Below are 27,815 nucleotides of genomic sequence, written 5' to 3' on the forward strand. Positions count from 1 at the left end.
CAGGTCGTTGCCGTCAAAGGAGATATTAAGAGGGCACTCTGACAGTGCATTCCGAGGCGAAGGTTACATTCAGTGTTGTGTAGGAGTTAGACTGTGCGACATGTATTCAAATCAAGAGCTGGCAGAGATACACTTCATGTACGGTAAGGCGGACGGCAATGCTGCGCTGGCTCGTCGTTTGTACCAGGAGAGGTACCCACAGCGACAATGTCTAGATCGGAAGATATTTGTACGTCTCCATTACCGTCTATGCGAGTATGGAAAATTTAACTCTCCCGGTCTGGGAAGGGGACGACCAAGATCTACAACTCCAAAAGTACAGGAGGAGATTCTGGAGGCTGTGAACATGCCTCCTTCTATCAGCACACGAAGTCAATGTTCCTCATACGACTGCCTGGAGATTGTTGAAAGAGTATCAATTGTATCCTTATCATTTGCAACGTGTACAGGCCCTGTAAACAGCAGATTACCCTGCACTAGTTAGGTTCTGTCAGTGGTTCTTGCAGCAGTGTGGTGTAAATCCGAACTTTCCTGCCTTAGTATTATTTACAGATGAAGGACAGTTCACACGAGATGGTATAACAAATTTCCACAGTCAGCTTGTATGGGCGTATGAAAACCCACGTGCAACTGTTCCATCTCATCATCAGGTGCGGTTCTCCCTCAACATGTGGGCCGGTATCATTGGTGATCGATTAGTTGGATCCATGTACTTGTAAACAGACTTACGGGGCAGGCGTACACAAACTGCCTGGAAAACACCATACCTCATGTTTTAGAAGACACTCCACTGATCAATCGTCAACACATTCACTTCTTGCATGATGGCGCTCCTGAACACTTCAGTCGTATGGCTCGCCAATACTTGGATCGAAGGTTCCCTGATCGATGGATAGGTAGAGGTGGCCCAATTGCTTGGCTCAACGCTCACCTGATCTGAACTCTCTCGATTTCTACTTGTGGGGCCATTTAAAATCATTGGTTTATTCGTCTCCGGTGCCTGATTTGGAATCCCTTCGGAATCGAATTGTGGCATGTTCTGAGGACATACGCAATACTCCTGGAGTTTGGGATCGTGTTCGCAGGTGAATGAGACATCGATGTGAGGTCTGTATTCAAGCAGGAGGTGGACATTTTGAACATCTTGTGTAATGACAACGACCTGCGGAAAGAAAAACGTTCCGGTGAATTTCAATGTTGTGAAGGCCATAACTTGGGAATGAAGCATTTCCGGACACATGTTGTAATGAACTATTTTGATTGTCTACATGTGGGAAATACATACCTGAAATTATGCCCCGTATTTTTTAAACACCCTGTAGAGAAAAAATAAAAACTTATGAATATATTACTCTTCTTCAGAATGGCATCAGTAGAATAAATGATTGGGCAATAGCCAACAGAATGAAAGTTAATTCTCTAAAGAGCAAATCCGTCAGCTTTACAAGATACAGAAATAAAATAATCGCATCGTATATGTTAGAGGGTGAAACCATTCCGGAAGTTAACAAATGTAAATACCTAGGAATAACATTTAGCAGCGATCTCGGCTGGGGGGAGGGAACACGTTACTGACACAGAGGGAAAAGAATGGAGAGCGTTACACTTTTTGATGAAGGTACTAAGAAAATATTCTGATAAATCCAAATATATTGCATATAAATCACTAGTTCGCCAAGTAAAGGAATATGGTACTGCATTTTGGGATCCTTACTCATTAGAACATATTAAACCGCTAGAAAATTTCAAAAACAGGCCCTGAAGTGTTGTCGTAATAATTAACCATTAAAATGGGACACTCTCACAGACAGGGGAACGAGAATTCAATTATGCGCAATGTTCGAAACATACAGACGTGAGCCTGCCTGGAGAGAAATAAAAAATACGTTGCAGCCGTAAATTACTCTTTAAGGAACGACCACGCTTATAACTTGGAGGAAAGAAGACAGAGGACGGACACTGGAAAGTTTTCTTTTCTCAATCGTATTATCAGGGACTGGAATGCTTTACCTTCAGATAAACTAAAGGCTTTACAAATAACCAAAACTGTATTCAAAATTATGCTTAAAAACTTTACTAATATACGGTAGTATATTATATACACTATTTAAGGGTGTAATTGATATTTTGTTATTTAAAATGTTCTATCAGTGAAGAAGTGTGTTGTGTCAGTGAAGTGTGTTGCGTAAGTGAAATGTGTTTCTGTTAGTGAAGACTTATACAGTGCGTTCGTATCTCGGCCGGACAGTTCCGTAGAATACACTGCTTATAATCTATTAGCCTATTATATATCGTTCTAATATAAAACTAATAACCAGATATTTTTAGAAGTGGGGGCAATACAAAGCTCTCATGAGACTTTCTATGGGCTGTGGACTGGTGACCTGATCTAAGGTTCTAGTGTTATTCCGGTCCGGCCGATCTGTAGTTTATAATGGCAGTGCAAAGTGTGTGAACAGTGAAACTTTTTGAATCAGGTTAGTATCAGTGAAATTTGTCGTAGTTCAAGTGCAGTGAATGAGTTAACAACGAAATGAGTGTAGTGCTGAAAGATACTTGTGCATGTATGAACATATACTCGTGGGTTTTATTTCGATCTTAGGGTTAAGATACAAATTAGATTTACTTTAAATGTTACTTTAAGTCAGTGGTCCTCAACTCAGAGCACTGTGTCGTCATCAAGCCTTGCCCGCTCGCCCGCAGAAAGTTTAACAGGACAGGTAAGACGTTCAGCGACGGGACCACAATATGAATTTACTGCATAGGTTTATGATTGTTTTCTGATGAAAAAAGATACAGGCTGAATATACTAAATAACTAAATAAACTATCTTAAGAAATTTGAAAAAAAAAAAAAAAAAAAAAAAAAACACTGTAGCCTATTTTCAACAAAGTTAGAAGTTAATAAATTTATAATTACTTTCAGAAATGTAATACACTTTTCATGTTAATTATTCGGGCAATGCATGACAATTACTGCAACTGTATAAACTGCTTCTGTTAAGGAAAATGTTGAACAAAACATAATTAGGCCTATATAAACAATAGGATTAGTAATGCAGAAATTAACTCCATTCAGTTCACTCTACACTGGCATTAGCATTGATTTTTGGGATTTGTTTAATTCTCTCTTCCCTCAGCAATTTCTCAACTTTTGGAACTATTGTTTGTATAGTGCATAATGTGACAGCACATTTTAAGTTGTGATCCGATACTTGGCTTCCATGACGTAGCTTGTTTATCTTCATCATAAGAAGAAATTACTGTTCGCACAGATATGTGAATCCGAAAATGCATGTCTGTACAATCGGGGAAATCTAACAAATGGAAAGTTCATATAAAAGTCAGATAACTTCTTTTATTTTGATATTTGTCCTTCAATTCACTATCGTAAAGTAAATCAATAAGTTTCAATTACAAATAATAATCCAAAATCAAATTGAAAATTTTTCTAGTCTTTACATCTAGAATCAAATTCCTGGCGCAGATCGCATGATGTGTGAATATATTCTTCGAAATCCAAAGTCTTAAGAAACTAGTAGGTCTATATCGTTGTTAATTTTGAAAAATGTGCTGTAACTTATCATTTTTGTTAAGCTAACATTCCATAATTAGAGATGGTTTCATATTAAACGGCTTCACTCTGTCATATAACTGTATAATAATCTTGATCTTACCTTGTCGAAAACAATTTAAAGCATTCAGATAATTCCATTAAGAAGGCAAATTCACAAATCCATTTTTTCATTTTTCACTTATGATACAGGCTTTTCTTTTTTCTCCGTGAACAATACCAAGTTGCCAAGGATATAAGTTTATTCCAAGAAAGTCCAAAATAATTTCTAGAATCTCTACATGAAAAATCGGAACCAGTAGTAGTATCCTTAATGAGAACAGTATGTAAGAGCTCTCCTTAATCTGAAGGTTTTCAATAACGCCTCTTACAAAAATCACCAGTTGGGGATTATCGCTTACGTAAGTATTTCCATCTACTGCCAAAGAATAACAAATGAAATACTGACAAATAATTATTACTAGTTGCACCTGAACATCCTCGGCTAGACCTCGGATGGAACGCATCACGGTGGAAGGAGACAAGCTGATAGATTCAAACTTCTACACTTGTTGTGAGAAGTTCTTCAGTTGTAATTAAACATTCTTCAAATTTTCAATCTTTAAATGGTTTCTAATATCTTACTATTAAAAGTCAAATTTTATAACTGAGTCGCACAGCCGATTCACTACTATTGTTATGTTAAACAACTTCTAGCTCATTTTCCTTCAATTGTTGAATTAATGCTTCATGCTCTTCACCTTCGTATCTGTCGTATTCTTTACTGTGAGTTGTATAATGTATCTGTAAGTTGTATTTCTTCAGTGTGGCCTACGTTTTGAAGTGTTTTCTGCACCTTATATCTCTTGTTTGAATGGATGGCAAGAACCTCCTCTGTTCACTACAACGCAACATCACAAACCGGTCCTATGCCCGGTACAGCAAGCACGCATCAGCCAAGCATTGCCCGCGACCGTTCATGCGCGAGTTGATGATCACTGCTTTAAGTGATCGTGTTTCATTTAATTTAGGATGCTATATTTTATTATCATTATTATTATTATTATTATTATTATTATTATTATTATTATTATTATTATTAGTGTTAATTATTATTAGTAATATTATTAATTTATTATTAATTGTATTTTAAGAATGGGTTTGTATGGAGTGTAATTATTTATCATTTCCACCGGGTATAAATTATACCCAGTTGCAGTCTGAATAAATACATACATGCATATACACACACGCAGCACACACACACACACACACTCCTCTTTTTCCAACTTGCTACCCGCTAATATATATCACGATGGGTTTCTTGTAGCTCATTTTGTCTATCTGTGATGGTCAAAGAAATTTTATACTTCTTTAGCCTAAAGGAAGGAATTCCGCCATATATCCTTCTTCTTGTTATACTCACTCGTTCACACAGTTCATTACACTACCCAACAATGAAAATGTTTCGGGCTCAAAAATAGCTAATTCTTATGTATTTCCACCTGCTGTATTAAAAAATCACCATAAAAATGACAGATTATCTCTTGCTTTGGACATAAAGTGATGTTTCATTTTTTAGAGTCAACATTTTCAGTTTGGGGGAAATTTGGGGGAAATTCTGTTTTGGGAATTGGCACACCTGTCAAATAACAAAACACAAATGTTCTTCAGCTGTTTGTAAGTAAAAAACATAGATATTGTTGCTATGGCTATGAATTTCATATTGTTTCTGCTGTAATTAATGCAGAATTTCTGGTTTGGAAGTGTTTTTAAAGTGTAAAATTTGTAAAAATGCCACGAAAATTGTGTGTTTGAAGTAGAAAATGAAAAACAGTGTGGAACGATAACAAGCCTTCCACATACCATGACCCTGATTTTGAGGGAAAAAAATGATAAACCACACAGACTGAGTCAAGCGGAATTGAGTGATCTCATTAGAGTCCTTGACCTGTCAAAGGAGAAGGCAGAAATTCTAGGGTCTACACTACAGCAATGGAATCTTCTCGAACGTGATGTCAGGGTCTCACAGTACAGACAACGTCACAGGGATCTGCTTCCCTTCTTTGAGAAGAAAAACAATCCTGTTTGCTGCGACATTAATGGCTTGATGAAATGTTTGAATTTGAATCATGATCCAACTCAATGGAGGCTATTCATAGACTCCTCCTCCTGAAAGCTGTTTTACTTCACAATGGCAACCGTCTTCCTTCTATTGCTGTTGGTCATGCAGTTCACATGAAGGACACTTATGCAAATATGACAGCCCTCTTCGACTCTATCAAATATCATGAACACAAGTGGAAAAGTTGTGGTGATCTAAAAGTCATTGCTGTACTCTTAGGATTGGAACTGGAGTACACAAAATATTGCTGCTTTTTATGTATGTGGAACAGCAGGGATAGGAAATCACATTATATTCAAGCAGACTGGCCTGCAAGAAATCTTAACCCTAGCGAGAAAAATGTCATTGCCGAGCCTGTCGTAGACCAAAAAGATGTTTTTCTTCCACCCCTGCATATTAAGCTGAATTTGATAAACAATTTTTTTTTGTCGCAGGTATGAACCAAGAAGGACAGGCCTTTAAGTACGTAAGAGAGAAATTTCCGAAATTAAGTGATGCCGAAGTCAAGGAAGGTATTTTTGTCGGGCCACAAATTCGATAACTTGTAAAGGATCCTGCATTTGACCAAGTTTTGGAGGGGAAAGTAAAGGAAGTTTGGGAAGCCTTCATAGCGACGTCGCTTTTTGATCCTTCGATGTCGGATCTTCCTATCATTGCGAAGCAGAATTCGCCAAGTGGATTTTTAGGCATCAAAAGAGATGATAACTACAATCAGTTGGTGACAGTGCTCTTGCAAAAATACAATCAACTAGGATGCAACATGTCCCTTAAAATTCATTTTCACCACTCCCACCTAGACGTTTTCCCTCTAGTTATGGAGCTTTCAGTGATGAACACGGAGAAAGATTCCATCACAATATTTCTGTTACGGAACAAAGATAACAGGGCCGTTGGAATGGAACAATGCTTGCGGATTAATGCTGGTATTTGCGTAGGGATGCTCCGGAACTAACAAGAGGCAAGCTAAAAGACGACGATCACATGAAGCCACACATTATTCTCTTCAGAACCAACAATCTGCCAGGTGTTCTTCCATAAATTTCGAACTCTTAGAATGTAACTGCCATTTTTTTAAATTTAAATGCACTTACAATGTTGTTGGTATATGTAATTAAAATGTATCGTTTTCTCTTAATCCGTTAAACTGTAATACTTCCATCTATTGTGTATCACGGAGAAAGATTCCATCACAATATTTCTGTTACGGAACAAAGATAACAGGGCCGTTAGAATGGAACAATGCTTGCGGATTAATGCTGGTATTTGCGTAGGGATGCTCCGGAACTAACAAGAGGCAAGCTAAAAGACGACGATCACATGAAGCCACACATTATTCTCTTCAGAACCAACAATCTGCCAGGTGTTCTTCCATAAATTTCGAACTCTTAGAATGTAACTGCCATTTTTTTAAATTTAAATGCACTTACAATGTTGTTGGTATATGTAATTAAAATGTATCGTTTTCTCTTAATCCGTTAAACTGTAATACTTCCATCTATTGTGTATCACAGAAACTAGAACTAAGAAAAATTTTTCATTATCATATTCGTTTTTCTCAACCCAAAATTAATAAGGCTTGACTCATGAATTTCAGGAAACATTAAAAAAAAAATTGTTTTGTTGCCCGGTGTTATTCATTTCATATGTTTAGTCTGGTTCTTGAATATATATGAAATTGACTATTATTTCATGAATAGATTGTATGGTATTCTTTGCACCAATAGCTGTGTAATATATCTCTCATAAACTTTTTCTACTTCCACAGATATTTATGAGATATAATAAAAATAAATTGTTAAATATTTGGCGTTAAGGAATATAAAGTTTGAATTTTACGCTGCTTCCAATCTTACATCAATCTCACAGATGACTGATGTTCTGTGAACATCAGCTTTCAATTTTGTGCTATGTCATTATTGGTAACTTTGATGTATGCCTGGCGATCTTTTTGGTATTAAAAATACAGAAATATTAATTTTTATTTGATACCTGAATACATAAAGATACATATTTAGTAAAGATACTGCGTCATTTCGCATACTGTAACATGATGTACACGTATTTTAAAGGAGAGCAGAGAGAGAGGTTTTAGTAGAAACGACCTTGAAGAAGGTAGCTTACAGGAAATAGAAAAATAATTGCGTCCTCACCTACTCATGGAACATGAATTGACGAAGAAATTACATTTTGCGTGAGAAGTAGAAATCATTGACACGAGTGAAATTTTATTATATCTAAAATAATTTCACAAACACAACGAAACTTATTTTAAGTGGAATGTATTTAGTCCTACTTAAAAAAGACTGACGTTCTATATGCGGAATTTTGATATATTATTTAAAACAGGAGCAATGTACCATATTCAAAGTAACAGCTACACAAGCGTTAGAAGAGGACCGTAATTTCCCATAACTATGGTCCAGGCACCCAACTATGGTCCAAAACACATTATGCACTACTTAGTTCCCCAAGAGTTCGGTGTTTGCCATTTAAGGCGCCACTGTGATGGAATTATGTTCCCCATAAATGCTTCTATCTACCATTACACGTGGCAATGATATGGATGCTTAACAAGGTCAGTGTGCATCGTTCTATTGAATGTGTGAAGACACGAAATCATTCAGTTTGTGATTCTCTGTTTTATTAAGCTCTCCTCTGTAGAACTGGTATGTTGTAGATATATGATTCTTTGTACAATTAAACCTGGCTATATTATGTTTACTTTCACGTAATAATTACACTGGCAGAGGTTAAGGACTCTTTGTGAAAAATGGTTAACCTCAATGCTAGAAGTCAGTCCTCAACTATGTACCACAATTTTTCGTGGACCATAGTTCTATTTCATTTTGAAATATTTGTTTCAATAAAATCTGATCAATGTGATTATTTACTTCTCCAAATACGGTATCTCAGTATATTCTAAAACACCATTTAACATTATAGTCCAGTAAATAAAGAAACAGGCTGTTCCAGCATTAATGGTACTACCACGAATGATGGTCCGGTAAAACGAAAACTCCAGGGTAGAAGGAAAACAACCGTCCCTGTGAATGACTATGAGAACGATGAAATTGAATTGGATACAGATTATGATGTTTCTGGTGTTCTCTCCATATTTACAGATAGTGAGTGAGATATAGAAAAGAAGACGAAATCTGTTAAATCAAAAGGTTTGGAATGAATGGGGCCTTATCTTACACTGTAGTATTAATATGTTACATTTTACTGATCAATAAAATGTAACATATTAGTACTACAGTGTAACAGAAGCAATAGACGGCCCCATTCATTCCAAACCTATTCTATTTCTGCTTATCGGTTAAAACTACCAACAAAATGTTAAATTAATGCCAAAGGCTCATAGTTATATGGTAGTTACTTACGAGGATGAATTGTGGCCAGGGAAGGTTTTGGAATTGAAGTGGAACTGTTGTTTCATGTATAGTAAGAAGCGGCAATTATTGAGGTGGCGAGAAATGGAAGACATTTTAATCTATAGAAAGGAACACATAATAAAACAAATTGAAGACCCCAAATGCGTCTCGATAAAGAGAGATTTATTTTCAATTTCAAAATTACAAGAGAAGTGGAGATTCAAAAGACCCAAATAAGCCTACTGAATATAGTTCTCAGTACGATAAATAAACATTATCAGTGAATTCATTTGCATAATATTTTGCTAAGAATGCGTTAGTTTATTTTGATACCCTACTTTTGTTCTTTAATATACACTTACCTGCAAAAAAAAAAAAAAAAAAAAAAACAGGGCCAATAAGAATTTGTTTTAATTTTTGAAAATTGTAGAATTTTTAAATAATTGTAGGTGTGCTGAGGTTAATTTAGTTATTCATTTACTTTGTGATAGGTAACAATGTAATACTGAATACGTAATAGCCCACAATGATCTAAAAAGAAGATTCGTTCTTCTTGTAACATTGTGTGTAATCTTCTCGGACTCATTTCGAGCCAAGCTGAAGATGTCTACAGACTGGTAAGCTCTTTTGAGGCAGCATTGTAGTACTTCATTGTATAAAATTGTCACTAAGTCCTACCGATTCAGCAAAAGTAGTCGCATTGATAGAAGGTGGGAATAGTCAGCGTTATGTGGCTGCAGTTCTTGGGATTCCTCGATCGACCGTACAACGAGTGTACTGTTATTGCAAGTTATCTTGAACCTTACATCCCCTAAGTCTGTCTTTCGAACTGCTCGGTACGGCATGTACTCATCAATGTAACGGCACGGCAAGGATGCCCCTCCCTCAGGTAACGTGACTCTTTTCAGAAAACTTTGGTTCTTTTACCTTACGGCTCTCTACAGTAAAAGAACTTGGTTCAATACAGACATCATCTTCTCTCGATACTCCGGTTTTGAGAGGAGAACATAGTTTCGTAGCAACTTTAATTAACCTATAATGAGTAAGTATTTAAATATAATCGTGTGTACACTCCTCTCTCATCCGGGCTGGGGACCGGCAATGGCGGAGTTACAACTACTTCTAAACATTATATAGGGCTACATGACTTACACCTACACCTGATATGTACATATTCTTATAACAATATTTTACAGGCTTGTTATTTGAATTTACATTAATTTACAATTATACACAATCCATATCCCTATCATTGCTGCCATCATCGCTTGGTCCAAAATTAATTATTTCGTCAATGGCATCATCCATTCGGAATTATCTTCTCAATCGTAGGTACTACTTTCTGAACAAGATAGAATTCTTCGATTGTATCCCGAATGACATGTTGATCAAGTCGTCCACTTCAACTTTACACAATTCCTAAATCTGGAATGAAATAATATGTTTGGTAGAACTATAAGAAAATAATAACTTACAACAGTAATTCATTATGTCACTCACAGTACACACACTATTGTACATAACTTTTATAGCAATAATTTGTAAACATTACATACCTATTCTTTCCCGGAGTAGTGTGAGGTTCATTAGGTTGTAATTCAATATTCTTCTTAATTCTCTTCACGGAACTAATACTTTTGCCAGAGTATTTAGCCGCTCTCTCGTATTCTTTAGCAAGAGGTTCCAGCAAACATTTCTTTAATTTTTCCTCCTCGCAACGCTTAATTTTATTATATTAGCGATAATTTCTCTTCCTCGGCTATGGATAACAGCGTTACTTTTTCTCCGCGGTGGTGTGATTTCACCATAATTGCTACACTGTGGTTGCTGCTCCATGTTAACACTACTGGTACGCAGTGAAGGAAATAGTTCTATGTTTCTTGACAAGAGATTATGATGCGGCGCATGCGCAAACTCTGTTGGTTCCACCCACGTTACGCGCTTCCTTCCTTCTGCCCCTCTGTCCCCGCTCAAGAGGTTCAATATAACTTGAAATAACAGTACCATCGCTTTAGAGAGACAGGAGGTTATTCCAGGAGACCGGGTTCAGGGAGAAAATGAGTAACTTCGGCTCGTGACGACCATTTTATTGTACTAAACACATCAAGAGATTGCCATTCCACAGCTATTGAGACCAGAAGAGCCTTCCAGAAAATAAGACAAGTTAAAGTGAGTGAGAGAACTGTAAGAGGACGTCTGAATGAATGTGGGCTGATTGCAGAAGACCAGCTAAAGGGCCAGATTTGCTCCAGCAACATCATGTTGAACGATTACGTTTTGCTCACAATCATGCTAATTGGAACCTGGAGGAGTGGCGACGAGTGCTCTTCACAGATGAATCGAGATTTAGTTTACAAATGTACGTAAAAGAGTGTGGAGAAGAGAAGGAGAACTTTTTTCTTCATGTACCTTCAGTTCACGTGTCAGTTTCGAAAGTGGATCAGTAATGGTATGTGTTGGCGTTTCGTATGAAACTCACACAGAAATTGTTTTCATTAATGGAGGTGCTTTGATTGCTCCAAGATACATCGAAGAAGGTCTAATTTAACATGTTGTACCATATGCCCCACTTATTAGTGGAAAGTTCCCGTTGATGTATGACAATGCTTGCCCTCATGTTACAAGAGTCGTGGATGGGTTTCTTCACGACGTTGGATTGAATAGGATGACATGGCCAGCAAGAAGTCCTGATATAAACACCATTGAACATGTGTGGGAAATGCTAGGGAAGCGAGTTAGAAGTCGTCTAACTCCTCACAGCAACTTACAGCAGCTCCGAAATGTTCTAAGTAAAGAAGGGAATAGAATCGACCAGACTGACATCCAGAATATGATCGAAGGGTTGAATCGGCTAATGGTAACAGTCATACAGTCAAGGGGAGGCAATACTCTTTATTACCAACATCTGGGTGGCCACAAAATCAGTTGAAAGTTTGGAAGTTTTTATACCTTTTAATTATATCCATTGTTTGGCGTTGAAAATAATAGCGCAAATGATAATAAGTTTTTTTTTTTTCTGGGAAGCAATGTTTTCTTCATTTTTCGTAAAGGATTTTCTGATTATCACCTCATAAAATAATTGAGAAACTTTAGGTGGCCCGGATTTTTTGCCGGTGAGTGTAGTTGTTCATTATTGCAAAAAATGACTTTCAGATTTCACTTGTTTATTGGGTGTTTATGTAATATGTACTAATAAAAATAATCCATGTTCTTTTCATTTATTTTAATATTTCTGTGCAAGATTAGTTTCTACCCTTAAATTAGAAACTCAATGTATTGATTTACGAATAATTACAGCTCCAGCTATAGTCCATTCATGCTTTCGAGCATGAATATATGACTGGACCATAGTTGGGCAACTCAGAATACAACTATGTACAAATGCTTATTATTTTTTAACACTTGTAATTAAATAGTTTCAAACACATATATGTCAATATTTATTTTATATAAACTTACAAGAGTACCAAGCCAAAATTTCGCCTAATCTGGAAGAATAGTATTGAATATACAAAGAAAAATGTGACAAATGTGGACCATGGTTAGGGGAAATTACGGGACGTTAAAAAATTTATAATTACTGTTGACACTATGATGTAGAGTCAAAATTCCCTATGTTCGCAAGGATTAAGTGATCTAATCCAAATTATATATGGTTACTTTTATCATATGAGTTCCGTTCTGTACGAAAAGGTTTCTAACTAAAGTAGACCCTGCTAGTAACATGACTCTTAACAACAGACATTAAACTAACGAAGAATTTTATAGTCTTCACTGACTGAAACGAAAATACTAACCAAGCAAACGTCGTGTGAAAAATCACAAAACCTCATCTCACCACTGCACTGACTAGCAGTAATTAAATCTTTTTTTCCAGGGGTACAAGATGTGGAGGGTGCCCCAATGGATCCCACACCTACTTCTGCGTCCCAATCTCCGAGCATATTTGAAACAGTCAGTATAAGTTGAAATTACTATTTGTAATTGTTGTTGCATTACAGTGGAATTAGGTTATTGTTATTGACATACACGAAGAAAGTCAGTATTTCGGGTCCGCTTTCTATGCAACTTTCGAGCACGGAATCTAATCATTTCCGTGCTTTTCAAGTTGTACACAGACTTTCAAAGATATTATCTAACCTACGACTTTATGATCGTGTAAGCGAACTTCCTAACCACGGGATATGTGAGAACCAAAGATAAAACTAATTAAAAAACATTAAATAGTTCCAAAATTTAACACTATTATTGTGAAAATTAAAGAAAACTGTCGGGAAAAGTGATTATGTAAATTAAGAGTAAATTATTTTCATAACTGAAAACAAAGCGGTTTTCAGCTAAAATCAGTATTGCTTTACAATCAGCAGAGGAGGATAATATATTGAATTATGCACTGCAAATATATTTATGTTGGATTGGGAACACTGACTACTATCTTCGCCATCTATTCATAGAAGTAATAACTAAAGAAGCTACACTTACACCAACACTGACGTTCAAAAATATCAGACCCTCATATTCGACAGTGATCCATAATTTATTCTTTCTCATTATGATATATTTTGTTCATCGAGTGGACAAAAGCAACGTGCAGAACTCTAGTCAGGAAAGAATCAGCAAATGATCATATAAAAATACACCGTTTCTTGGAAAGTTAAAACATGAGTGTGTGTCGTACATAAATATATGAATTCATTTGTTTCTTGTCTAAATTGGCTGTTATGCAAGTAATGGCACCAATAGAAATATTTCGATATTCATTTTAAATGAATATAAGGACTACCAAATATTATTATTGTTATTATTATCAATATTACTTTCACTACATCACAACAATAGGTAGATATTATGTTTCAATTTCATGCAGTTGAATATAATAATTATTACTTAAAATAGCGAAATTTGGTTATAAGAAAGACTGAATAAAAGTTTTGTACCAAAGGAAATATAGATTCTCGAAAACGATATATTACAATGAAAGTCACTGTTTGTAAATGTACTTACACAAAATACGTACATTTCTGAGATTGAAAAGAAACAGAATTTCATCCTTGATCCAACAAGGAATTTTGTGGCCAAGAAAGAGACAGTTTCGATATCAGTTTTTACATTCAAAATGAATTAGATACAGGAATTGATTAGTTGAGACACATAGATTCAAATTATTCATTAAGAATTTTGTACTTGATTATTTAAAATATTTCAGCAGTCATGGGTGCTCATAATACTGTTGTTTATGTATGTTGGTGTATGCATTTGTTGAGGGAGATGGTTAGGCTTTCATATTCTTTTACGGTACATAATATTTTGAATTAGCCTTAAATTAGAAATAATTAATGCTCTAAATTCATTTATTCATTGCATTTTGGCCTAGGGCAGGCTTTTCACTACATAAACAGAATTCTTCATTCTTTTCTACATTCCATCTTCCTCTTAGTATTCTCATATGATCCATACACGCCTATCTTAATGTTGCCTAAACATTTATCATCCTCTGCCTCGAACTATTCTTCCATTCACAAATACTCCCAGTGAATCCTTCACTATGTAGATTCTCTTAGCCAGTGACCCAGGCGATTACTTTTCCCTCCCTAATCAATTCTAATATTACTCTTTCTTCACTCCCTCTTTCCACCATGCTTCATTTCTTATTCTGTCTGTCCATTTCACACGCTACATTCTTTTCAATAACCACATATCAAGAGCTTCTATTTGTTCGTCTCGATTTCGTCATAATGTCCATGTTTGTGCCCCATATAAAGCCACACTCCATACAAAGCACTTCACTAATCTTTTTGTTATGTCCCTTTCCAGAGACATGCAGAAGATGCTCCTTTTTGTATTGAAAGCTTCCTTGGTCATTGCTATCCTCCTTTTGATTTCCTGGCTCCAGCTCATGTTAATGCTTATGGTCCACTGTAAGTAATTAAACCTGTCCAATTGTTTCACTACTTCGTTTCGAATTTGTAAGATTACCTGCCTTAGTTGTATTCCTATAACCATAATCTTTGACTTCTTTAAATTTATCTTCACCCCATGCTGCTCACAGACATAATTTAGCTCCAATTACATGACCCTTGGCATTGTCTCCTCTTCTGATAGCAACACCATATCAGAAGAAAATCTTATGCACTTTATTCACCTTTATCTTATTATCACCCCTACCATCTTCTAAAATCAGTTCTTCGAAATAACACCTCCAATTAGATTCTGAACATTGTACTTGATAGAGGGCAACCTTGTCATACTCCTCACCCTATTGCACTAATTAATGTACTGTCCTCTCGATATTTTTTTATTCCAAACAATGTAGTCTAAATTCCTGCATTTATATGAAACTGAACTTAAAAAGAATTCCTATAATTTTTTTCAAATAAAATGACATAAAAATTGCATATTTAGAACTGAATTTGGCTTTCTCCTGGTCTCCTTGAGTAATATAAATAGAAATTTTACATATTTATGAACACGTATTTAACACAACAGATATTATGAATATTAAACTACCGTTTCTTCTATTTCAGGGTGTTAATATCGTAAAAGGTATAGTTGGAATACCTGTGCGTATCGTAAGCCCTGTCTTGCATACAGTGACAAAGGCTTTTGACACGATAAGCAACATGCTTGAATCTTTTGGAAAAGGTGGAAGTACTGCAGCATCAACAACCGCACCAAAATCTTCATAGAACAGGAGTATTCCATCGCGATCAGTAAGGCAGCAATGACATATTTCCACAAGCTACATGGAGAACATAACCTGATACACGTTTTATCTACATTTAATAAATGTATTAACCAAGGGGTTGAATAGTAAATGTGCAATACTTTTTAGCATGCACAATAAAAAGAAAATCACAAAAAAAGTATAATGTTTCGATATTTCACAGGGGGTAACATATTAAAACATTTGTAATTGACAGGGGCAAATATTTCATAACCAACTTGTATCTGGTAAGTTATTTCGAAGTTCTATGATAGAATATGTAGGTACGTTTGAAATTAAAAGTTTGATCCTAAGAAATAGCATTTTATTGTTACTTATTAACAATAACATTTAATTTCCTAAGGAATTATTGTATAATTCGCCTAAATAAAACTTCACTTTATTAAAAAATCTGAATTTTCAGTAAAAACCAAAAATTAATTTTTCTAGTTTGAAAGTTGTTGGAAAAAACAATTACATCGAATTCAAAATAAACGTTCAAACGTGAACTTAACGTCGAAAAACTTCGATTTGTATGATGTACTCAAAATATTATGTAATTTTTTTAAAGAAAATTTCACTTTGACATTCAGTCGTGTATAAAGAGCAGTTTGATTCCAATATGTATTCTTTATATAATTTATTTACGTGATAAGTGTCAAAGAAGTGTATCTATGCATTAAGTAAGATAAAAAGATGTAATAATTAAACATAAATAATCAGATCTTTTCTCAAAAATTAATTTTTAGTAATTGGACATAAAACGTTATTAAGACACAATGCACTTCAACAAATTAACATATTTTTTTAATAAATGAAGAGTCCACTGCAAGAATGATGGATGTCACTTTCTTGTCGAAAATGAACCAAGACTGTCAATGCATAGCTAAAGACACATAGAATGTACATAGAGAGTTACATGGCATTAACACTGATAGTCATTGTCCAGTAATGATCGGAAAATCACACTTAAGCTTTGAGCTCGAAGCATTTCAAACTTTCAATCGCTTCTCCTGCAAAATGTATTCCAAATGACATCCACCATTCTTGCAGTGGACTTTTCAAATATTCATTACTGTAGAAAAATTAAATTTAAAAATAAGAAAGACGCCCAATATAGTGTCTTAAAATTGAATGCCTGAATGAAATAATGGCCCATTCCATTTCCAGTAAATATTATTATCCTTGACATTACTAATTTCCCTTTATAAATACTTAAGTCATACACTCTTTCTTTGTATCCTATTGCAATACAAATTTTCCATCATTAGAAGTAACATTTAAGCATACTGAACTCGTAACAGTTGAACAACACTACAGTATAATATTATCACTGCAGGATAAGCCATTGCTTTCTTGTGAAACAAAATGCATACGTGCACAGTAGCTTAAAGTAAGAAAGTTATAGTGGTTGTAATTGAGCTAACTACTGTTCTCCAACCAGGAGATCAACCGTGAAAGGAATGTGCTTACTATTGCCTCATATATTGGAACGAATTAGGTAAATAATATTACCGTTATAACCAGTGGCGTAGCCTGATTTTCAGACTGGGGTATGTAACCCAGTTAATATAGTTTGAAAATGGAATTTCTCATATCTGTATCCAGCAAAGCGTGTATACCGAATACAATTGTATCATGTAGTATAAACACAGCATATATCTTCCTTGCTAATATAAATTTACAAGTATATTACGTACCTACCTAGTAAAACATCGACAAATAATAGACACACTGAAAAGTGTTTTAATAAACTTAGTTTAGGACTATGCAGTAAAAATAAAATTAATAAACTCACGTTTACTATCCTTGGAGTTTTTTTTTACTTGGTTATATAACGACGCTGTATCAACTACGAGGTTATTTAGCGTTGATGAAGTTGGTGATAGTGAAATGATATTTGGCGAGAAGAGGCCGAGGATTCGCCGTAGATTACCTTACGGTTGGGGAAAACCTCGGAAAAATCCCAACCAGGTAATCAGCGCAAGCGGGAATCGAACCCACGCCTGATTGCAACTTTGGATCGGCAAGCAAGCACCTTAGCCGACCGAGTTACGCCGGTGGCTCTCCTTGGAGTTTTCCCGAACATTTTTAGTCGTTTTTTTTTTAATATTATATGGTTACAAAAATAGTTATGCTTCTTGGCTGCCTTATAAATATTATTTAAATCTTCATAGCCATTGGTATTTCAAACGGACTTTTCATTAGAAAAGAGAAGACAAGACCAGTAAAAGAGTTTATTTAAAGTCTTACAACCTCACAGCCACGACTCACTTTCATAAATCTTTACATTAAAATGTCTTACAAACTTTTTTATGTTTGTAGTGATATTCAGTACTAGTTTCGAAGGGCCTGCTTTAATTACGTCTTCTTTTTCACAGAACGTTAAAGTCCTTACCTTCAATTTGTCGATTATACAACAATAATTTATTTCCATATTTGATACATTGCGACAATGAACAAGAAACAATTTCCCTTTCACTCACTTCGTGACCTCTTGGATGTATATTGTCAGCGTACATATCTTGAGCCCATAAGCGCGTAACACAAAGATCTTAACTTACCTAATTTATTACAACACTAAACAATTAAGCTTTCAAAACAGTCTCCAGTGTTCACAAATGAAAAGAGTAACATATTGGAACAAATAACTCACTCATCATTCTTCATAAGTCACTGGAAATTATATTATAACACAAGCATGACTATATGACAATATGTATTACAACGCTGTACATACACAGAGTCACGAGCATGCTCACTGCACGAGTTTCCTCGAGCTGACGACAGATGTCGTTGAGACTTTGCGAAATGTTTTTAAACATCAAGCGGGCCGTGCCCATAGAGTTACAGTATAATTCTTACTAATGGTCGCGCCTTCTGTTCAAGATGATTAAAACATAGTGCGAATTCAAAATCAAACATTCTGGGAAAACTTGATCTGTCCGAAAATGATAATATGTTACAATATTATAATTCATAATTCAGAGTCACCTTGAAGGAAATTGCAGGGTATGTAACACATCTCCCACATCCATGGACGCTACGCCCCTGGTTATAACGCCAGTTTAATAACCATGCGCTCTGCTGCATATGTTATTTCCTGTATGAAGAGATTAAAAGACCAGGAGATTAACTGTGATCTAATTTTGTAACTAGGGTGGTATCAATTTGTCTGTATCAATGTTATGGTTTGTGCTGTGAGAGCTAGCCAATAGAGATCAGAGTATCTATCCATGTGTGTGACCTTATGACATCTTATGACATCAACATTCATTCACAGCATTACCCTGCTTCGTCTCATCCGGCAGAGACTTTCTCGTGGTTGGAGTACAGTAGCTGCAAGTGAAAGCATATTGTGTGAGGGCAGTATTCCAGTACAAATATTTCTTCCCTTGTGGCTTAGGTAATTTTTACCATATAACGACTGGCATAGTTACACATTTTATTTCACAATATAGTGTACACAACTGATACTCTATATAAGCAACAAAATAACATTGACGTAAAAAAGTGACACTAATTTGTCGACCACGGAGTCAAACTGCACTTTCTTCATTGAAGTTTCCAAGGGGTAATTTTTCTAATTAATTTAAAGCTGATAAAGCATTCTTTGCTTCCAACCGAGAAGATTATGGCTTATCATATTCCCTGCTAAATTTTCCACTGGAAAATGACTTAATCCAATTTTTCACCTTTTTGGAGAAAATATAGTTTGATTCTAGACGACTCATATAGGAATTTGTGTACATACATACACAAAAATAATGAAATAAATAACCTACAGTATATACGTGATTGACCCTTGGAATAGCAAAATAGTTTGCGTTAAATGCCAGTATTTAGAAAAATGCGTGTTTAACATTTCGTAATTTCTTCTCTACTACAAATTTACATTGAAGTAATACGAAAGCTGAATTTGGAGAGAAGCAGACAGTGTTGATATTCACACATATTTGTTTCCAGCATTACAAATTTGGATTTCTTTAAATATATAATTTATCCTCTTCTAACTCCGTACTTTAATTATCTAAAGACGGTTGTAACAATAAAAATGAGGCTTTAAGAAAAGGCAGAAGCGAAATGAAATCGATTGGTTTTCTTTGTATATTGCGTTAAATTTGTAGGATAGTAAAACATGAAACTTAATGCTGTTATGTTTTAAATATATGTTGAATTATAGAGTTGTTTCTTGGATTAGTATATAATTCTCAAACATTTAAATGTTTATTTTCATTTCTCTTTTCTCTTTTTATTTTCATGATGGGCGGTTGTCTTTTACTACCTCTTCTTAACATACTAGCAACTCAGTAACATATGAAAATAGTTCATAAGACTTTCATATTCGCAAATTGGGATACGTTAAAATCACACGAAAGATTAAGGGCTGAGTGGACTAATTTCATATTTCAATACAATGGACTATTAACTTTTTTAGTCTTTTCGAGGACTGGACAAGGGACAGGTCTGTATATTTCGGCATGCTTTGGCCACTGTTCGCCCTACATGCGATAATTATCCTAATCCTACAGTTGGCCCTAGTGGTATTCGTGATTTAGGCGCTGACAAGTGAGCCATCCTGCCTTAGCTGCTGATGTAACCAAATCCCATCCCCACACGAATAACTTGATAAGCACTTCTTATATCTGCATCTGAAGCTTATACTACCTGCAAGACTTCACCCGATCCCATTTTTAGTGCTGACAATTTTACTATTTCAGATTATAAATGAAATCAGACAGAGTTGGAGTGTGTTGATGGAGTGGCAGAGGAAAACAGGTGTGACAGAGGAAAGCTCTCTGCAAAGTCTGCTTTTATTCACAACAAATTCCAAGACTACCTAGCTGGATGGAAGACCAGCACGGTAAAACTTGAGCCACAGACTCGTCAGAGTACACTATTATATAAAACAGTCCAGTAATAACTGATCCTACAGACTCATTATTAAATTTCACTATAAAATTTGTTCCCTCATGTTGTGAATAATTATTAGGATAATCATGTCAACTCCCCAGAAGTACAATTAGTATGAATTAGTATGAATTTTAAGATTTTTTTAACTTCATCCACTTCATGCCTCAGCCCCTCATTGTCTCAAAGAAAGTTTAATTCAGCTCATTATTAGGCTATATTTGACTCTACAAAACCACAATAGTGTATTAGAGAAAATTACAAAAGTATTGTGACAGCGACGTGAGATTCGTACTCACGACCAGCGTCCCGCAAGAAAGCAGATCGCGCGGAGCACGGAGGAATGGCGCGCGGCGGAGAGGGGAAATGGCCAACGCGGCGAGAGAGTGGAGCGAGAGTGCGCGCGCAACTGCTGCGTACGCAGTGAATGGGGAACGGACCTTCCCGACTCTTCGAGAAGTCCGTCGAAGTGGAGATATGCAGATAATTCTCTACACACCTGTAGAAATTTCTCGCGACTATGATTTTGCTATAAAAGAAGAAGCGCCAGCGAACTCGAGAGTTTTTCAGTTATTCAGTCAGTGAGTAAGCCAGAGTAAGCAAGCCTTGTGTACCGGAGTTCGACTCGAGTGTGCGTCCGCAACTGTATCAGCATCCGAAGGCCTGAGTTCGAGTGCAATGGACCGCAGTTGGAGGGACCTGAGTTCGAGTGCAGTGGACCGCAGTTGGAGGGACCTGAGTTCGAGTACAGTGAACTGTCTCTGAAGGTCTGTGGTTCGAGATACTGTGAACTCGAATGACTGAGATAGAAGAACTGTGAACTGAGAACTGATAGTTCTGATTTGTAAATAGTGCTTTGTAAATATTAGTTGAGATTAACAGTTCATTGTTGTTCGTAATAGTCCAAGTAAATTGTCATTGTCGTCGGTGGAGTGCTATAACGAATACTGTGTTGAGTGAAAATTCTATTGTTGACGAGAGCGTTTAAGGTGAATTGTAGAAAGGAATTATTGTTGGAAGAATAAAATCCTATTGTTGAGTTGAAATAAATTCACAGTATGTTAAAATAATTTTAAATTGACATGCCATACATGTGACAATACAAGTTTTGATATCATTGTCGCATTATCCAGCTTGTTTTAAAGAGATATTCCCCTTCTTCTGACCTCTACTGTTATCCGTTTCTGACTCATTTTCCATCACAGTGCAGAAATGAAATAACTTTATTATGTTCACTCTGAAGTGATTATTGAGGTACGTAATCACTATATGCTTTTCAATAAATTATTATAAGCGAATTTTTTGGACTACCGCCTTATGAACATGAAGGAAACTTAAAAGATAAAGGCGTTTGTCCATTTTCTAGGTGGATGTCCATGAAAATAGCATTATTATTTTGTGACCGAAATGAGTGAAGTAAGGAACTACATCAAGTAATGATGGAAAAGCTCTGTATTCACTTGTTCTTTGTCATCGCAGTTAATGTAATAAATAATGCAATTTAAAAATAGTAACAATAACAATAACAATGATAGTAGTAACAACACTGTCTTATATAAGTCACGTAACAACTTAGTGGTACAATTGTAGAAGTTGGAAATAAATTTTCCTAATTTTGGTATATTATCTAGTGACCTTAATCCGAGTTGTAACAATGCGGAATAATTCCTGGAATAACCTGACTATAGAATAAATGGAGTACCGAGTTCTATGACCTTCGTTTACTTCTAGAATATCTATTCCATACTTTGGAGAATTGGAACAGAGTTTGGCAATAATTTAGATATTGTTTTCTTTGTAAAGTACATTCACAATACTAGTTTCTTTTTAAATATTTCTGAACACATTATTACTATTTTGCCTACAGAGTTTATTACAATGAAATTAATATATATATATATATATATATATATATATATATATATATATATATATATATATAAATAAATGAATTACAAAAATATCTATAAGATAGAAGATGCATTTGAACTAGTTGACATAACTAAATCTTGTAAGAACGTGCTGGAAAAAAACTGACATCATGACATCTATCAAAAGGGAAGAGCATGGTTGTAAATATAGGAGTGGCAACATAGATTGTAAGAACATATTATTGAACTAACATGGAAAATACATTTACGTTCCTTCAATATAATCACACGCGTGTTCCTGTATCTTTGCCAAATTCGTGGTAATCGTTGAATGCGAGGTTGTTTCTGTTGATTGTTTAGTGGGGTTAGAAGAAAGGTTTAAAAAAAGAGCGCGTCAGAGACTATGGCTGTTTGCGCCCTTATCTAAAATCCTTCACAAAACAGAAAAACAATACAATTATCACAAAGCATAATAGAATTAAAAAACGTTGTCACGGTTTAAACGAGTTTCACAAATGAAGTTTTAAGAAGGTGATGAACAAAATTGATAAAAATGAGTAGTTCTCAAACCCTAAATAGTATTTACAAAGAAACAATAAAGTAATAAACTAAATGCCACCAGAAATAAATTATCTGTTGCATTCCTAAAATGCTCGGATATAAAAGGTCCAAATGTCTTGTTTGTTTAAAACATATACTGAGCAACAAAGGTAACCTCCGGATGTAAAGGATCTGGAGGATAAGCAAAACGGGTAAATAAAAAGCTGAATCACCTTGTCAAGTCCTGTATTCGATAAAATTCTCAGATCTGCATTTATACAATTAGGTAATATCATTTCCAAGAACATCACGTAGAGTCGGAAGAATTCCATATTGCCGACGGACACGGTCAAACTTTCCACAATGCAAAGTTTTCGACCGTAAGTGGACCATGGCATATATATAACTCCGGCTCAGGCTCGCCTCATAGTAGATTGCCATGTGTCAGATAACGGTGGGCAATCCTCAACAGGGTGAGTAAAACCTCTTCGTGTCGTGACGCTCTTGTGGGCGAATCCCAAACTCGAACAGTATTCTTTGTACTCCGTAATTTATTTCCCTCTTGTGCAGCCCATTCTTCTTCCCATTGTCACCATGCTGCATGTTTCAGGTAATTTTGAATATCTTGCCAGCTCTCACGCCAATACACCTCAGACCCATCCATAGCACCATCCCTTGCTGCAGCATCCGTTCCCACGTTACGAGGAATGCCAAGAAATCCCGGAGTCCAAACTACTCCAGTCACACAATCAGAGCTTAGGAGGGTGTTGAAAAGTTCTCGGGTTCTCAACACAAACGGATCATCAGTATTCAAACGCTGCAGGGACTGAATAGCGCTTAAAGAGTAGGAGCATATAAGAAATATGTTTCGGGATTATCGAATTTAAAGCAATAAAGCTCTGTAAATATCATATAATTCTGCAGTAAAAACATTAGTCTACTGGCTCAATTTATATTTATATATATATATATATGTTCATTTGCAACAAAGGAACAACCAACACTCTCATTTACTTGAGATTCGTCAGTAAAAACTAAGGAATAATTTTAAAACTGTGATGAAAGTTCACTAAAACGACGTCTATAAACAAAAGTGCGTGTAAAATTCTTGATACTTTGGCTCTGACTTGGATTAAACCTAGAACGTTGCACAATCTACGGTGGAGTGGTCGTATATTCCAGTGTACGAATTGATGGCAGGCGGATGTCGAGCTCAGAGAGCAGTTCAAGAGACCGCACAACTGCTGGACAAAGTGTCCGTGGATTTTGACTGTATCGGCCGTAAAGACACGAATGGTGAAAGGAGTCGTAAGAATTGTGCTCAGGCTGTGAGCGAAGCTTAACCGCATATGAGCACAACAAGACATTACATCCCCGACACAGTGACTGTTCTCCCGCTTCGCAAAACAGGCTCTCTATCAGACTAGTTCGGAAGGCCCTGTAGCAAGTTGTATTCCATGATGATGGATAGTGTCTAAGAGACGTAACTTCGATTTATTTGCTAAGCCATAAACAAAACAGCCATAATCCAGCTTTGACCGGATAAGAGCACAATAGTGACGTCAAAGCACTATGCGGTCTGCATCCTGGTGAATCCCTGAAGAAGGAGTAAAATATTTAACGATATATCACAACGCCTTCCGAAATCACGTATATGCACCCACCCCATGTTAATTTATAATCACAGAGAGTTCCCAAAAATCTCGCAGTGTCTGTATATTGCAACTCCATTCCATTAAGAATCAGTTCAGGATGTGGATGCAGACGACGATGGTTGTAGAAGTGGACTCACTGTGTTTTTAGAGTGGAGAATTTAAAGCCATTATGAAAAGCCCATTGTGACAGCACGTGGATGACCAGTTGCAACTGTCGACCGATGTATGGAAGATATCACGAGCTGTAATATAAGCTGAACTGAGAAGATACTCAGTCACACACACAGTTGGTAATTCATTGAACGCAATACAGAAAAGAAAAACGTTTAATACAGACCCCTGCGGAACGCTGTTTTCTTTAAGATGATCGTTAGAAACTGTGGCTCCAACTCGAACTCGGAAATACCGCTCTACCATGAACTTCGCAATAAACGTTGGGAGACTCACGAAGTCCACAATCATGCAGAGTTTGCAGAAATCCATAACGCCATATGGTATCGTAAGCTTTATTTTAGATCAAACAAGACCGCCACAACATGTACCTTCTTCATGACAGCATCTGTAATGGCGGTCTCCAGCCGAACAAGATGGTCTGCGCCTAATATGTGCTTACGGAAACCACATTGGATATTAGATAAACGGCTTTCCTATTCAAGTACCCACATCAGGCCTTTGTTTATCACTTTTCACATAACCTTACATACACAGCTGGTCAGAAAAATTGATCTATAATCCCAGATAAAGAAAGATCCTTTCCCGGATTATGGATTGGGATTACAATGGCGGACCGCCAAGCAGATGAAAATACCCTCTCAATCCAGAGCTTGTTGTACTTTGCCAGAAGAAAGATTTTCCAGCTGGCGGGAGATGGCAAAGCATGCAGTTATGGATGTTATCAGAGCCAGGGGTGGTGTCAGAGAATGCGTATAGTGCCGCCTCCAGCTCCTCGGATGTGAACAGTGCGTTGTAGTGTTCACTGTTATCAGATATAAAATTCAGGGTTAATATTTCCGCAGTAACATTGATTTTTAGAAATTCCGGGTCGTAATTATTTGAGCTGCTTATTTGTGTAAATGAACTACCGAATATATCTGCAATTTCTATGACACTGGTGGTCTTTACTGCATTGTTCAGAAGAGCCGGAATTACAGTTCTACGTTCTCCATTATTCGACGGACTTTGTCCCATACGATGTTAGCTGGGACGTTCTTTTTCAATGAAGTAACGTAGTTTACCCAAAACATCTTCATAGTATCGCACATAGTGCGACGAGCTTTAGCTCGAAGACGTTTAAACTGGACACAATTTTCTTACGTCGGATGGCGCTAAAATTCTTGTAAGGCACGTTTGGGGGCTCGGATTGTATCTCTGCTGGCATCCGTCCACCAGGGGACAGAGAACCGTTATGGCTTGTAGGACGACCGGGGGATACACGATTCCGCTGACTTTATAACCACATTTGTTAAATGTTCTACTATGCAGTCCACACTTTCATGTCCGTTATCTTCGAATGATATAGACTCCGAAAATCCAACCCAGTCCGCATTTTTAATTACCCAGTTTGGAGAGCGAGATTTCGCAAGGCCGTAAATCGGACATACACATTCTGATGTGGTAGTGGTTACTACCATGTAAGTCCTGAATAATTGACCATTCGAAACGAGTGGACAAAACTGGGCTACAAATGGGCATATCTATGATGGAGAAAGTACCGTAAGCCGAGGATAGATGTATCGCTTCTCCGGAATTCAGGATAATCAGATTGACACGGGTACATACCTCTGATATTTTATTTCCTCTGTCATCATCAGAATTAGACCCCCAAGATTAGTGAGATGCATTAAAATTTCCTACTAACAAATATGGGGCCGGTAGCTGCGACAGAATGTGTTCCAAGTCATTAAATGTGTAATATAAATCTGGGGGCATTTAGACACAAATTATTGCAAACTGCACGCTAGGTAAAGTTATTGTAGCCGTTATAGATTGATGAGGTGTGTAAATATTGATGACAGAGGAAAAGATACTTTTCCGGAGTAGGATGGCGTAACCTCCAATGGCCCGAATACCGGCAAAATGTTCGTACCCGTAAACATTGTTACCTGAAATATTCAGGGAGTGTTCGGGTCGGAGGTGTGTCTTCTGAAGACATAACATATCAGGATTCTCATGAGATATCAATTGTAGTTCTGTATATCTGCTCCGTACACCATTCACATTCCACTGTACAATATCAGTCATCGCGGGGAGCTAAATCATGATGGTGGCTTTACAGGCGATCTTCTCTTCTTACCTTTTCTATGAGTTGATGCCTTTGCTTGCGACTACGTAGTCTTCAACTGTGGCGACTCGCATTTCGTCGCACAGCTGATCGTGATCTTGATAGAGGACGTGATCGAGAGCGTGATCTCCACCCGCCACACGAGCCAGAAGTGCGATGTTCTGGTGTTCTACCAGGCCTAGAGTCCTTCTCTGCTGTCACGGCAGCGATCTTTCTAGGGTCGTAAGGTCTCATATGAAGCTCAGGCGTCAGGCTCAGCAGTCTGTGTGGCAGCGTCCAAATATGTCTGGGTAGCGATCTCAATTCGCTTCCCAGGCATATTTGCAAGTGTTGGCGGCTGCGTGGATGCATCAATTCCCTCTGTTTCCTTCTGCAATACTGCTGCATAGAACTTTCCTGTCGCCTTTATTTTGTTGATCGAAAATACTCTTATGCACCTCGAAAAAAGTAATATTTTCCCTAACTCGAAACTCTTGAATATCTTTCTCTACCATTTATTTCGGCAAATTTTTAAAATTGGTGGCGTGGTCCATAGAACAATTCACACAGTGATCGGCGCCGGCACATGGGGAATCCCCATTGTCAACACCGCCGCACTTTGTACACATAATTTTGTTGTTGCAACGTTTTTGCGTATGTACGAACCGTTGGCACCTAAAACATCTAATTTTTTTCTGTTCATGTCTCTGATGGACTACACTATTGCATGAAGCACTGATGCAATATCTGGAAACCTCTTGTCTCTAAATAGTATTTTCAACTGTGGAAACAAGTCATAGTCACAAGGAATCATGTCAGGAGAA

This window comes from Periplaneta americana, chromosome 13 (assembly GCF_040183065.1).
Source record: "Periplaneta americana isolate PAMFEO1 chromosome 13, P.americana_PAMFEO1_priV1, whole genome shotgun sequence".
Classification (NCBI taxonomy): Eukaryota; Metazoa; Arthropoda; class Insecta; order Blattodea; family Blattidae; genus Periplaneta; species Periplaneta americana.